The sequence below is a fragment of the Motacilla alba genome, chromosome Z, assembly GCF_015832195.1.
Source record: "Motacilla alba alba isolate MOTALB_02 chromosome Z, Motacilla_alba_V1.0_pri, whole genome shotgun sequence".
NCBI lineage: Eukaryota > Metazoa > Chordata > Aves > Passeriformes > Motacillidae > Motacilla > Motacilla alba.
In genome coordinates this window covers 69,950,908-69,965,517 of record NC_052046.1, presented here as the reverse complement: position 1 = coordinate 69,965,517, position 14,610 = coordinate 69,950,908, and the positions used below count along the sequence as shown (strand labels likewise).

The following is a 14,610-nucleotide window of genomic DNA, read 5'->3' as shown; positions in this document are numbered from 1 at the left end:
CCTGCCTACGCTCACTCAGCTCGAGCTTGCCTACCAGTACACTTCATTATGCAAATGTAATTTGCTATCAGAATGCTACAAGATTGTTTTCGCAAACTTAGGTATATCATACTCTATCAGCAGCCTTGTTTGCATGTGTATATGTAAACATATAGAGATAGTTTGGTTTTATTTTGCTGGAAAGCATCAATCTGGTGTTGAAAAGCAGAAAGCTGGTCCCTCACTCCTTTAAGAGTGAATAATTTGGATTATTCTCTGCATTGCAAGATGCTACTCATTGTATACCCACCCCTCTTTGTTCCCATTTCCTGCTAATCTTCTCCACAGTGAAGACTTTTCTGCAGCTATAGTATTTTCGTACCTGTAGCAGCAGTGTGACATGTCAGAAATCAGTCTGTTCCCTCTCTGTGGGCTTTAACTTGTGTATTACGCTTGAATCCTTTGATGTCTGATAAGAAACTGGTCTTTACATTTAGCCTACCAAGTGTTTAATGAGAAACAGCAGCTCACATCACACGTCCCTGTGGCCAAAAGAGTCCATTTAAGGGAAGGTTTGGGTACGGCGTTGTTTATGAAGCTGGTCCTCCCTGAAGCTGAAGTGCAGTACTGTTATCTTACATTGGCATAACAGTGCATTTTCCTGTGACTAATTAGCTATGCAGGACTTCGTCTGCAAAGAGTGAGAAGAAATCCTTGATGCTTCTCTGCTACCATCTCTTCTACCCAGGTCTGAGCAGCATTCCACCACAGACTGCAGTGGCTGGGAGACTATTAGTCTGGCAAAAAGCCTTCCTGACCTATTTCAGGACTTGGGCAATTTCACAGGTCACTCACAGTTACTCATGAGGTTTGCCTGAGCTGCTGTTCAACTCAGGTGGGCTTGGCCTCTCAGCCTGGCTGCTCTGAAGACAGGCTTACAGAATTTCAGAATGGTTTGGATGGGAATGGATCTTTAAGGGCCACCTCCATCTAACCCCCTTTCCTTGCACAGGAACACCTTCCACTTGATCAGTTTACTCAGTGCTGTGCCCAACCTGATCTTGAACATTTCCAAGGACAGGACATTCACCACTTCTTATGGCGCCTCTGCAGTCTGGCCAAATGCCTGATTTGGAGTTTCACATCCAGTCAGGGATGCTGCTTCCTTCCTAGGCCCTTGGGAATTTTCCACATGTGATGATGGCATACTGAGGCCCCCTTAGATATTAGAAAAACTGATTTTTCTGTCTGTGATATAAGGCAAACATGTAAATCTGGATTTTAAGAGACTTTAGTCCTACAGTTGAGGAACTTGGTCTAGTAATGGGTGAACTTGCCCACGGTAGTGGGGTTGAAACAAGAAGGTTTTTTAAGTCTCTTACAACCCAAACCATTCTGTGATTCTAGAACACAGAATCTCTCTGCTATTGAGATTACAATGATTTACACAATTAAGTGTACTGCATTTCCTTAACCAGGAACAAAAACAGTGGTACGGTTGAGTCTCTGACTAGCAATTACGGATGTGAGTGTAATGACATTTCAAGACAGCAGGAGAAAATAAAGCATAGTGAAAACCAATCTGCCAAGCATGAATTTGCTGCCAGCTCTGCGGCAGTCAGCCCCTGCTCTCCAGAGTGACACCTGACCTGCCATCACTATCACACGCTTAGCTTTAGGTTCTTTGCAGACGTGTATCCTAATTTTGCTCAGGTAGGACTATTGGAATTGGTAACCTGTCATGCTGCCTGACAAGCACGTGGCAAAGATAATTAAGTAAGTGCAGCGTTCTTACACAGAATGTATTAAACTAAAAACCAAACCAAAACAAACCAAAACAAATCCACAAATTAGTCCTAAAACTACATTTTTGGTTATGTTGGTTGTAAACTTTTCAACTCTATGCCTTGTACACAAATCCTCCAGCTGCAGTCTGGTCTGTGCATATGTATGTTGTCATTTTTTTGCTCTGTGCATCAAGAAGTGTGGGCTTGAATCAGGTATGGCTATTCTGTGAAGCAGTGAAACACTTAGAAGTTTATCTGGATTCAAAAACCTATGCAAAAAAGTCTATACTTTTGCAACTGAAAAGACCATCACAGCAAATTTATGGACAGGTAGTAACAATGAGGCCTTAGGTTGAATTCTTATGCACTAAACTCTGATGTCACTTCATCTGAAAGTTTGTACATATTCACACTGCTGTGGGAAAAAGTCAGTTGGGGACACAGAGATGGGCTTGTCAGTTACAGAGATAAAGAAAAAAGTGCTGATTCTTCCTGCTTTTTGAGAAAATTGTCTCACAAAATTAGCAGCAAGCAAATGCAGGCTATATATAGCAAACACTTATGTTGTCACTGCAAGCATCCTACTACAATACTTGATGGAGCAATGTATGATTATGGTGACACAGATTGTCCTGGATTTCTGGATTGCATCTACCCAAACGCTCAGGCAAGCAAGCAGCATTCAGCATGATCTGCAACTGGCTTCAGTGGAATGACTCTAATAAGAGTCAGAATGTGAGATGTCTTACTGGAACTTCTAATGGAAAAAAGATACCCAACTACTACCAGAAGTTTTTTGGTTTTTTTGGTTTTTTTTTAAAGGTAAAAAACAGCCCTGTGAGTCTGTGTGGCAAGTGCACGTCTGTGATGAATGTTGCCGCACTTATTCTTCCACGAAGATTTACAGACTGCTGAATTGTTGCAATCCAGTCTTCAAACTCCAGCAAGGATAAAGGAGATGACAGATACCTATGCCTCCTACTGAATTATCATTGATTGAAAGCTAAGATTTGTTGCTTTTAGCAGCAAAACATGAATCTTTCTCCTACAGTACACATCCTTGCCTCTTTTCTGCCTGCTGCAGAGAGCTGCACATTACCCACAGGATTTCACTACAAACGTGGGCGTGAATTTTCCCAGCAAGATGGGTAACACACTTTGGGTACCAGCTACACTCTGATTCAAAACATGAATGTGTAGTGATCTCTAAGAAAGAGATTAATATCTATTTAAACTTCCAGGCTAGGCATGCTGTTTTCTGGGAAATGAATGCATACTGCAGTCTGAAAAACTGGGCATCTCTAAAAATCCCACTTAAGGTGCGTGGTGCTAAAACAAGATACTTTGATTGTTCTGCAGGTAACACATATTGATGAGAGACTGTGTTAGTTGGTTTGCTGTGGGGTCGGGTCGTGTCCCCTGAGACAGAGGATGCAGTTCCTCATATTTACTATTTAGCAAGTGCTTCTGGTAAAAGATTATTTGTGTTTACACTTCTCAGTTTGTTTTCTCTTTTGTTTGCTTGTTTTGTTCTCAAATATTCCTCCTATTAATACATATTCTGGAACTGCCTGGCCTACTTTAGGCTAAAAATAGCCCTTGTTGCTACTGCTGTAGCTCCACAAAATCCACAAAACAATCACACTAGGAAGGAAAACCTCGTGCCCAGCTGAGCTTCCCCGAAATGACAAGTGAGTCTGAAATCCATATGATCAAAAAGCTGGAGGAAAACAAATCATGCCTTCCTGCTCTACTCCTACCAGGCTTGCTGATGGTGTAAAGTGGAGAAAGAGCAGAAAGGTGTGAGCTCTCTGCTTTCCCTCTGCCTCCTCTGCATTCACCAAGGACAGTAGATGCCTCTTTTGGAGAAAAACAATGAAAGAAACAATGAAACTGCAGGGATGGAAAGCTACAAAAAAGACATTCTCATGTTAAGTTTCCACGCAGTCATTCCTGAAGTTAATACAGTTTTATTTATCTTTTGGGTAAGTATCAGTCTTTGGGTATGACCAGACCAAAGATACTGGTACTGTTGCACTGCTTAAATGAATATCTCATCCTTCAGTGCCTGTGCTCCTGGTGTCTTACAAAGGAAAAAGGCTTTGGATACACAAACATTTTCCTCTGCATTGCAGCAGACAAAACTTAACACTTCTCAAACCTTCAGTGAGTAACTCTGCACTACTTATCTGCCTGTGCTCATTGGCCCATGTGGCCCATGGTCCACACTGGTCAGACACAGTCTGGGCTTAGTGGTGGTCTCTGGCAACCTCACTGCCATGTATCCATGAAATGGTGGGGTAACAAATACCCAAAAACGCTTCTGCAAGGTATCTTGGCAACTGAGGAATTAAATTCCATTGATCCACAGATAAAAATTATGTTGGCATTATTTACTCTAACTCGTGGGTGCTATCTTTTTTTTAAGTTTTACACTTAAGGCATATTGACAAGAACATGCTACACACTTGTGGGAAGCCAGGACTCTGAGCTCATTTGCAGTAGAGTAACTCCTGGGTCACTTTTTTCTTTGCCTTGCCAACTAGGAATTTAGCTGGAATGTAATTGGGGTGGTATCATTCTCAGTTAAAGAAACACACCTGTGAGTTGGAGGCAAATCTGAGCCTAAGGCAGAGAAAGCACAAGCTCCTCTCCTTGTGTTCTGAGAGGAGCAGTTTCTTGAGGACAAGGTTCTGTTGGATACCATGAGTTCAGTATCCTGGTAGCTTCCAGGTGGACACGGCCATGGATAGCTTTAGGGTTCAGGACCGTGCTGCAGTCTTGCCCGGTGCCCTGCATGAGGCATGGGGAAGGCAGCACACCAGCACTGCCAGCGCCTGGACCAGGACCTGCATCCCACTCCACTATCACCTCTCTGCTCCAGGCTGCAGGACTCCTCTAACTCAGAGTATCCCGGGATTCTGGAGCACCGACACCGCTGCGGGTCACCCAGACCGCATCCCTCTGCCCCCGATGCAGTCCTGCTGCCGTGACGCCGGCGAAGCCCCTGGGGCATTGTGCTCCCCGCGGCAAGACAGGGGCAGGAGCAACCGGGAGAGATCTCCGGCTGCCTCGGCGTCCGCCGGCCACCGCCGAGGGCAGCTAGCGATGTCCCCGGACGCCGGACCCTGCTCCAGCCCACAGGGAGGAGGATAGCCCCGGGGAAGCGGCCGAACTGGGAAATCGCAGCGGCTCTGGGGGTCCCTCTCCCCCTCCCCTCCCTTCCCTCCGCCCCTCCTGGCCGGCCCCTGTCCCCTCCCTCCGCCCCGCCGCCGGGCGGGGGCTGGAGCCGGGTCCGGTGCTCGGGAAAGCAGAGGAGGAGCGGCGGAGGGAGGGAGGGAGGGAACGGAGCCTGTTCTCCTGCGGGCAGCATTGCGGGGAATCCAGGAGGGAAGGGGCGAGCAGGACGAGGAAGCAGGCGGAGCAGGGAGGGAGTCCCGGAGCCGGCCCTCCCCGCCGCGGCGGAGGGCGGACCACGATGCCCGGCCGGCGAGCGCTGCCTGCCCGCCCTCCCGGAGACCGCCGCCCGTAGCGGGGCCGCCGCGCCGCAGGGTGAGCGGGGCCGGGGGCCCGGCGGGGGATGCCCCTGCGGGACCGGCGGACGCGGGGGCTGCGGGGGGCGGCGGGAGCCGGGGTGAGGCGAGGCGGCGACTTCCCCGCGCCGTGCTGCAGTGCGGGCCGAGATGCGGGATGCGGGATGAGGTGCCGGGGATGGCGGGATGCGGGATGCAGCGGGTCGGTGTCGGGGATGGCGGGAGCGGCGCGGGGGCATCGCCGCTTTTTACATGGCAGGTGCTGGGTGCCCTCTCTCCCGCCCTTTCCCTCGGGATTCCTCCCGGGAACACCCCCGAAATCCCCTCCCGGGAGATGGTTCCGCCGCCGGTGCCGCGGGGCCGTGCGGGTGGGCTGCGGTTCGGGAGGAGGCTGCTGCGGCGGCAGCAGGGCGTGATGGACGCATCGCATGCGGGGAGACATGCTTTGGAGCAGAGATGCTAAAATGTCACCGTGTACGATGTCCCTGTCAGGTTTGGATGCTTTGAGAGACCCCTGACACTCGGTGTTTTTTGCGTCTCAGCAAAACCTCCGTGGTAGGGAAAGCAGCGAAATGCAGGCGTTTTGATTAGCTGTCAATGACAGCTTGCAGGTAGAGAGATGAGATTTCCAAGCTGTAAGGTTATACAGTAATTCTCTGGCTCCTTGTGGGTGAGTACTTGAGAAATAAATGTGTCAGAGTAACAGTGCTCGTCCTGTATGTGGTGTGGTCTTTTGTGGGGCGTGAAGGCACCCGGGAGAGAGCAGAGACCCTAGCAGACATCCCCCCTTCTGAAATGAGGTGGGTATGGTGAGAAAAAACAGAGATCACTGCTGTGCACAGATTTCTGCCTGTTCCTACTTGGGCACAAGATGGAATGTTTTTTAAAACCTTTCGTTCTTGTACAATGGGGGTTTTGTGCTTGCTTTGGGAAGGAAGGTTTCCATAGGAGTTACTGCAGAAGGGGTTACCTCTGAGGCTAAGGCTACTTAGTGTGATTCCCCTCAGCCTTTAAATTTCAGGATCCCGTTTAATCTGAGGACATTGCTGTGGACTTCCTTCTCTTTTAAATCATCTCTGCCTCTCTCAGGTTTGATTTTTAGGTTGGCTGTTTCTAAAAATAAAGACTGCTAAGACCTTAGGGGAAGTCCTTTATGCATTTGTCTACAGGTAACTAAATATACTATAGAGGAAGAGAATCTGCTTTCAAGGCTTGACACAGGGGAGGAAAAAGGACAAAATTTACATCAACTGAGGAACTGTCGAGCACTGGGAGCTATGACAACAGATCCTTACTACTTTCCCATATTTATTTGTATTCCTTCCTTTCATTGTTGGCTCTCACATGCATATTTCAATGTTGGCTTTTGCCCAGTCTGGGTGGAAAACCAGTGATGCTGAAAAAGATAACTAAACCAACATGTATGAGCAAGGATGATATCAAGTGGCATTTCTCCTTTGATACGGTGGATGTGAACTTGTTTCATATGCATTCGTATGCATATGTAGAATTACTACAAAAATCTGGTCAGAACCTTAATGGTTGTTGGTGCTTATTAGCCTATTTCAACACACAATAAAGACAATAATTTTTTTTTTCTGATTGATGAGACATCAGAGGAGGGAAGGAACTAGTGGGGAGTCATATCCTTAATTTCTCAGTCCACATGTAGTCACATGTGATCAGTTACAGAACCTTTTGCTTGGTCTGTAATTGGAGACATTTTGTGTAGATTGAGAGAGTTCAATAGCAGAAGAAGGAGACTTGCGAATTTTCAGTTGACTTTTTATTTACTACTCTACTTCAATTTTCTTTCACAGCTTTGGTTGCCTTTTTTTTTCTTTACTCACTCTTCCCTGCCTCTTTGTTCAATGGTAAGAGACTACCTACCATTGTAGGTTTTTAAAAATTGGCAGATATATCTATAATTATTACTTCCATCAGATAGTCTGTTGAACTGATTAGCCTGCTTTCTTGTGCTCTAGTTTTTCTGCAGCCACGAATATCTTGCAGTTGTGTGGATAATACAGCAGCATGGAGGACGTGCTTTTTCAATTCACGAGGAGCAAATGTGAATATCACTTTGGGATTTTATTGTGGATTTGTCACTTATTGTGGCAGTAGACCCTCAAGATATGTGAACTTCTTTAATGGAAAGCAGCTACATATCATCAATGCTTAAAAGAAGCATTTCTTTTATCCACTAATACTGTCCTGTGTGTAGTGGATGAAGTTATGGTGAAAGAAACTTTTTCAGTTGGTGACTCTTCAGGAGTAAGATCTGCCTTCAAGACTATTTTCCCCCATCTTTGTTTCCTCAAAATAAAGGTAGAACAAAGATAAACTCTGTAGTGCCTATGCCAGAAGACTTATGTGCTTGTCTTTTCACTCTGTTCTGGTTTGTGCCCAGCAAGTCTGTGATACATGGTCAGTTCTCCACTAGTTTTCACACAAGGGTGATGAAATCAGCTGTGCTACTGTGTTCTGAGTGAGTGAAACCAGAATGTTTATTTCTTAGGAAGTGAGTAAGTGAGGACACCCCAGATTATGACTTCTTTTGAAATCTTTGCAGTGTTTTAGACCTCATTGCTTCCCAGGTGAGATTCTCATGTGAGTTAAACCAGTTCAGTTCTGTTCTATGTTTGGCAGCTGGGAGGTTAGCCCTCCAGATCCTGCTGCATGGTGTCTGCTGTGGCTCTACCTGGGTGTAAGTGATGCTCTGTGCTTTGAATTTTCCAGCCCTGGAGGAATTCCACACTCTTCAGACAGCCCAGTTTGATGTTGCTTTGAATTCTTCAGACTTATCCCTGTACCATCACAGGGCATTTTTTTAACGGTTTGGTTTAGTTTTTTGTTTGTTTGGTTGGTTTTTGTTTGGTTGGTTGGTTTGTTTGTTTTGTTTTTAATCTTACCACTGAAAAGACTGGGTGCTAACATCAATTTGGAAACCCAGTTGTTTTCTGAAGAGCACCTAAAGCTCTTGGAGTTTTTATAGAGAGATGTTTGGATGGAGCATAAATACAGAAATGATGACCAGCATGTTTATTGCCATTGGCATGCAAAGTTGGTGCTGCAGCTCATTCACATATTCTCTCTTCCCTAATAAGGTGTTGTTTGCTAGGTTTGCATATCCAGAGTGAAACTTGCTTTTCAGAAATGCTTGCTTGGCAGCAGCTGAGAGACTCATTGTGAGGGGCATTGTTGTTCACGATGCATGTCCTGATTTTGAAAATCTCATGCTTTTGTAAGAATTGCGCTACCATCAACATCTATTGGATTGACATGGGACTGAAAAGGAGAGGCTACAGAATCTGACTTATACTATCTGCTCTGTATAATCATTATCTAGGTTGCTAGATATGGGGTCAGCATTCATCTGTTTTCTCCCTTTTTGCGGAACTGCTTCATTGGTAGCCTGTACCTGTCAAAACAGAGCTGAATAGGGGGGAATGACTTCAAACTGAAACAGGGTAGGTTTAATTAGATTTTAGAAGAAAAAACCTTTACTCTGAGGGTGGGGAGGCACTGGAACAGGTTGCCCAGAGTTGTGGATGCCTCATACCTGCAAGTGTTCAAGGCCACTGAGCAATCTGGTCTAGTGGAAGGTGTCCCTTCTCATGGCAGAGGAATTGCAAGTAGATGGTGTTTAAAGGTCCCTTTCAACTCTGTGATTCTGTGAATCACATGTAACATTGATGGGGCAATTCCACACAGTCCTAGGGAGTGGAGGGTAGCATCTTTCCTGCAGTTGACTTGTTGCACTACTTTTTTCTCTAATAAGCAAGTGGATCAACATCTGACCAATCTCTTGAAGTACAAGATAACTTTCCTTACCCAAGTGGTTTTCCGGTATTTTATTTCAAAAGGGTGGACCTTCCTTCTTGCAGGGTACAGGACATCCCATAAGAGCATGTGAAATGTGTTGTGGAGCTGCCATACTTTCTGGTTTTAGTGAAAGTTGTACGGGATTGATCAAGGACATAATTAGTCAGAAGGGGGTGGCCACAGGTAGAAGAGTGGGGGCAGAATGGGCTTATATGTATAAGACAGTGTTTTGATCCATTTTCCTGAAGGATTTGAGCTGTGTCATTCTTCTATCTTAACCAGAACGAGAATTAGCTTCAAGACAGATCCATGTGCAGAAACATCCTGATCATTGATTTAACATCTCCTCTAGAGATCTGAGGACCAGCATAAACTGTAAAGTCATGCCACTCATTGCCAAATAACAGAAGTGTGTCTGCTAGATAGAGGTTTAAAGTTAGCTATGGGGCTTGGCTATCCTTTGCTTTTGAAGTAGGGTTTCTGTTTTTCTTGTTTTGAGAGTGTCAGTATTATTCATGACCATACAGTTTGCCACACTGCCACACATCCTCTACTCCTTTAAGCCATTTGCTTAAATAGCCTTGACAATACATGCCTTCTTTGACTTTATTTTCTCTTTGCTATGCTCTAGCAAGTGGAAGGCTGATCCTTTGCTCAGAAAAGTTATTCAATGGAGAAGCAACATTTATCATTAATGGCTTGTTAAGAATGGCTGTTGAAGACAAAGAGGTTTTACAGAAATCATGGCAAATGCCTGTGAGACACCAACTCTCTTAATAGCTCTAAGTCCACTGTTAAAATCTCAGAGGGTGGAACTGATTTTGAAATTGAACTCTGTACAATTGCAAAATCAAGCTTCATTCCTGTCTGAAGACAGTGATGCAAAAATCTCCAGAAGCTTGTCTGAATCCCATGCCTGGATGGCCCTGGCAGAGTCTCATGGGAGTGGACCTGAATATCTCTTAGAGGTGGTTGAAGATAACAGGTTTCTACAGAGGCTGAGTGTTGGACCCTCTTAGAAGAGCTCTTCTGTTGAGTAACTCAAAGAGGAGCATGAGATTGCAGTGTGAAATTTTCACAGATGTTTGTTGTTCTGCTTTTTGCTGCTTAACTGAGGCTCCAGTTAATTCAGAGTCCTGCTTCACCATCCATCAGTTTAAATCTATCAAAAGGAGAGCAGGAGGAAAAAAAAATCCAACTTCATTGAAAACACACATACTGCAAGAGGCATTTGTACCACATTTGTATTCTGCACTGTGTTTCTGTCCCCCATGCTTGTAAAATACTCAGGGACAACAAAATGAAATACATTTAATTTCCAGATATACAGTAATTTATTGTATTTAGTGAGTAATTGCTGGTAGCTCTTCTATGGTAATTTGTTTTTCTGCTTATTCCAGACTTTGTTCCATTCCTTTTGTGTGGCAGGACATTTAGTAACACATGAACTGAAGAGAAATTAAGCTATTTATTCTTAATTAGGTGAGATATTTTGCAAAAAACTTGAAAAATATAACTTTGTATAATGCAGCTGGTATTTTTGGAGCGTCCCATGAGAATAAGTTAAGGGAGAAAGGCAAAGTATTGGAAAAATGAAGAGTAGTTGTAAAAGGATGCCTTTTCTTCTCTAGAACACCTAAATCACTCGTTTTTGTGCTCAAAGCTTGCTTGTAATACTGATGAAATACACTCATTAACCTGTCAGAATAACTCTGTTGTGATGGCAATGCTGTATTGGATAAATGAAGCCAGAAGAACAATTTAGATTTACTAAGTTTGCACAGTCTTGTGAAGAAGTCTTGCCTCTCACAGAGCAAACCTGCTGTACGAGCTCATGGTCTCCCATGCTAGGACCTCTCCTACCTCGTGATGTGCCATGGTCAGCAAGCAGACCTGAGGATGAGCAGGACAAGAGCAGGACAGCCTACAGAATACAGAGCTGTGGGGTAACAGCCCTGCCGACTGCCCCCAAATACCCTTTGTAGCAAAGTGTCCCCAAATATCTTTTGTTTCTTTGTAAGGACCATGCCCACAGATTACTCTGAGCCCAACAGTGCTTTTGAAGGAGACACCTGAGGAGGTGTCTTGCTGTTCACTGTGCTGGGAATGCTGTTGATCAGCAGGGAAAACACATGTGTGCTGAACAGGAGAGTGTGCACATCACTCTGATGTGACTAAGGGAGATGTCAAGTAGCTCAAACCTTTGCTACCTGTGGTTGTAATCCATCTTGGTGAAAAGTGGAACAGATTTTAAAGAACAGGGTATGAAAAATTATTTGTCACTGGATCATTATATCAACTGGAGTATTCAGGGATTTGAATTGTTGGTAGAATGGGCTCCACCTTAAAAAGTACATGGTGATAGTGGGTATGTTTCTTAAAAGCAGGACCAGGTCAAGCAGAAGAAACCAGTCTCCAGCATTATCGTTCAAACCCTGGCCTGAGTCAAGGGAATTTCAGTTCTCCACAGTGCAAATGTAAGCCACAAACTGATGACAGTTTCACATCCTTGCATCACTCACAGAAATTGTTCTCAGTTATCCTGAGAATACAGTGAATGCTATTTTGAAAACATGAGAAGATATAACACAATTTGCAGTCATGAAAGCCATCACAAGCAGGTAGTGTCTTTCAGCAGATCAAATACCAGAAAAATTAAGTGCTGTTCAAGAAACACCCGGCTTCCTGAGGCTTTCTCTGGGATCCTACTATTTGCTGGCTGCACAGGCTATGTACTCTGAATGCAGACATAGAATCATGAAGCCACTGAGGCTGGAAAAGGCCTGTAAGGTCATCCATTCCAGCCATTAAGGGATGTCCTGGTTTCATGGCTGCAGGTTGGTTTGCTGTGCTGATGAGCATCACATAGAGGGCAGCCCATTGGTGCAGCCTGTGGTTTTGGGAAAACTAGAGGTGGGTCATGGGTTGTGGCCACCACATTACTACTGTAAGGCTGCCAAAAGCACACGAGACAAATCATTTGTACATAATCATTTCAGGCACCGCTGCAGCAGTGAGGGGAGGGAGGCCATTGTTTGTGTGGGGCTGTCACGCACGGTACATCTGCTGCTGCCCCAGTGCACGCCCCAGTGCGTGCAGCCAGTGACCCAAACATCACAGAAAGAGCTCAGAAATGCTCAGGTACCTGAGGTTACATAGGGACAGCGGCAGCTGTGAAAGGAAAAGAAATGAGGGGTTCAGTGATACTCAGCTTGAGCTCTGTAGAGGAGCTGTAATAGCGATGCTGAAGTGGCTGAAGGCCACTTTAATCTGCCCTGCTGCCCATCCCAGGGGAGGTGTAATCCACATCCAAGAGGCGGCACCCGGACAGCCACGGGTTTAGCTCTCAGGGCTGGGGGAGCTGCCCGGGCACCACTTGTGTCTGCTCACAGATCATGCAAGGCAGTTGCAGAATATTACTAATTCACAAGTGTTCAGCAAGAAAAGCTGTGCATGGGCTGCAGGAGATGATCTTTAAAGTGCGGCTGTTCTAGGACCTGTTTGATTTGCATGAGAGGGGAGGAAATTTTGACTAGAAATGGCTGGTCTATGGCTTTGTTTCTCTTATTCAGGCAGTTTCCATAGCAAAATAAAATTCTGCAACATACAGATTTCTGCCAGAAATTGCTCAGATTTGAAAAGTTTTGGCCCAACATATTGAGCACAAATATTAAGCATTTTCTTTTCTTTTTTTTTTCTTTTTTGTAGGGCTGTTTTTTTGAGATCTTATTTTATGTTTACTTAAAATTGCAAACATAAACTTATATACCACCTTGAATTGCATTATTGGGGGTGAGGTTTGTTTATTTTCTTTATTTATTTCGGTTTGCGAGTGCAAGGGTTTATTTGTTTTTCTGTACTGTGCTAGTGCCATTAATTTCACAGAGAAGATTCTTCTTTTGAATTTGGAATCTAGAGAAGAGATGTGGAGTTTGAAGTAGGAAAACAAATTAAGGATCTAGTGAAGGACCCCAATATCTGCTAATTCTGTTTGTGTGTATATCTGTGTTCATTATTTAGATTTTTAGACAGAATTTCATGAGTTTGTGGTTCAGTGATGGAAATAACTAGGAGCTGGGAAGAAAATTATTTTGTTGACCAAAGCCATAAGCTGTTTTTCTTGCTAACAGGAGGAAAATAGGGTGTCATTTCAGATATACTGAAATATTTTATTTGCTTTGTATCACTGTCTTATCTCTTTATGGTTTCCAGTTTCTTTGAGTAATTTTGTTTACCCAGAGTTCAATTTTGAAACTACATGCTAGGTTTGATGACCAAAATTTTGTTCCCGAGCCCCTCTGCTCCTCTTTCCTTTGGATTCAGCAGCCCCCTTAAGAGAACAGAAAGCACAGCTAGGGTTCCAGAGAGCAGCAGTGATGTGAACTGGGTGCGTCGCATTTATTCAGTATTGCCTGAGGTGCCTCAGGAAGTGACTGCATTTATCCCTACAGAAAAAGGACCACCAAAGGCAGATTTTCTTGCCACTCTAACAGCCCTTGAAATAGAAGATTGAGACACTTTATTTTTTTATAAAACTCGTAACAATAATGGTGCCTAAACATAATATCAAACCTCACTTCTAATCTCCATAGGAGTAATTATTCAGTTATTTGCATGAAGAAATATTATTGTCAGTCTGAACAAAGAGCAACAGTAAGAGACCCTGATTGGAATGGCAAAAAAAAAAAAAAAAAAAAAAAAAAAAAAAGGTAAATAAAGGTAAATAGCATCAATCTCATTGTCATGCTGCTGTTTTTGTTCTCTAAATAAGAATATTTGGGTCAAGGAAATGGTATCAAAACTTGCTGACATTTTTTTATTACCAGTGCATCTCCTGGCATGGCAGTCTGTATTTTCCAGAACATAATGACCTGCAATTAATCTGCAGTCATTTATCCAATCAAATGCTCATGTCTTTGGAATCAACACCAGTGGGGTGCTCAAAGGAAAAAAAAATCTCATATGACATCAATTAATTCATTTCAGGAAGGAGCTCATTCTAAAATATCTGGCAGCCCAGCAGCCCTGTAAGCATTCTTTCAGTGTTCAAAAATAATTTAATTATCAGATAACTGATGTTTGAGAATAATTACTACAGATAGTTTTAATTAATAGTTGACATAAACTGTATTCCATCTCAGGTTAGACAAAGTTAAATTAGGGATGGATGTTAGTACATTCCTGGTCATCTGGAGATAGGCCAAAAGTTGGAATATGTTGTTCATCATGAGATTGAGATCTATATTACCCACATCCTGGATGGCATCAACACCCACATCGTTATTACACCCTGCTGAACTGTGAGGGGTGTTTGCATTGGAATGATTTTGTTGCTGGTTGCTGCACTCCCGGCAGCAGCTGAATGTCCGCAAAGTCCTGGCCCTCCTAGGACAGCGTTTCCTGTCTCATCTCAGCTGCCTGGTGCAGCATTGCAAAGGGAGAGTGACAGCCAAAGGGGAGAATATTCTGCTTTCCTCAGGGCAGTG

At 44.2% G+C, this 14,610-nt stretch overlaps 1 protein-coding gene across 1 annotated transcript in view; it reads left to right on the top strand.

Annotated features, from left to right (window-relative positions):
- Positions 1 to 4,819: 4,819 nt before the first annotated feature.
- PLPPR1 (phospholipid phosphatase related 1) overlaps positions 4,820 to 14,610 on the top strand; it is a 116,259-nt gene continuing 106,468 nt past the window's right edge. Inside the window, exon 1 of the mRNA XM_038124566.1 lies at positions 4,820 to 5,318. The gene's annotated coding sequence lies outside the window, so the exon portion shown is untranslated. The remainder of the gene's footprint in view (positions 5,319 to 14,610) is intronic.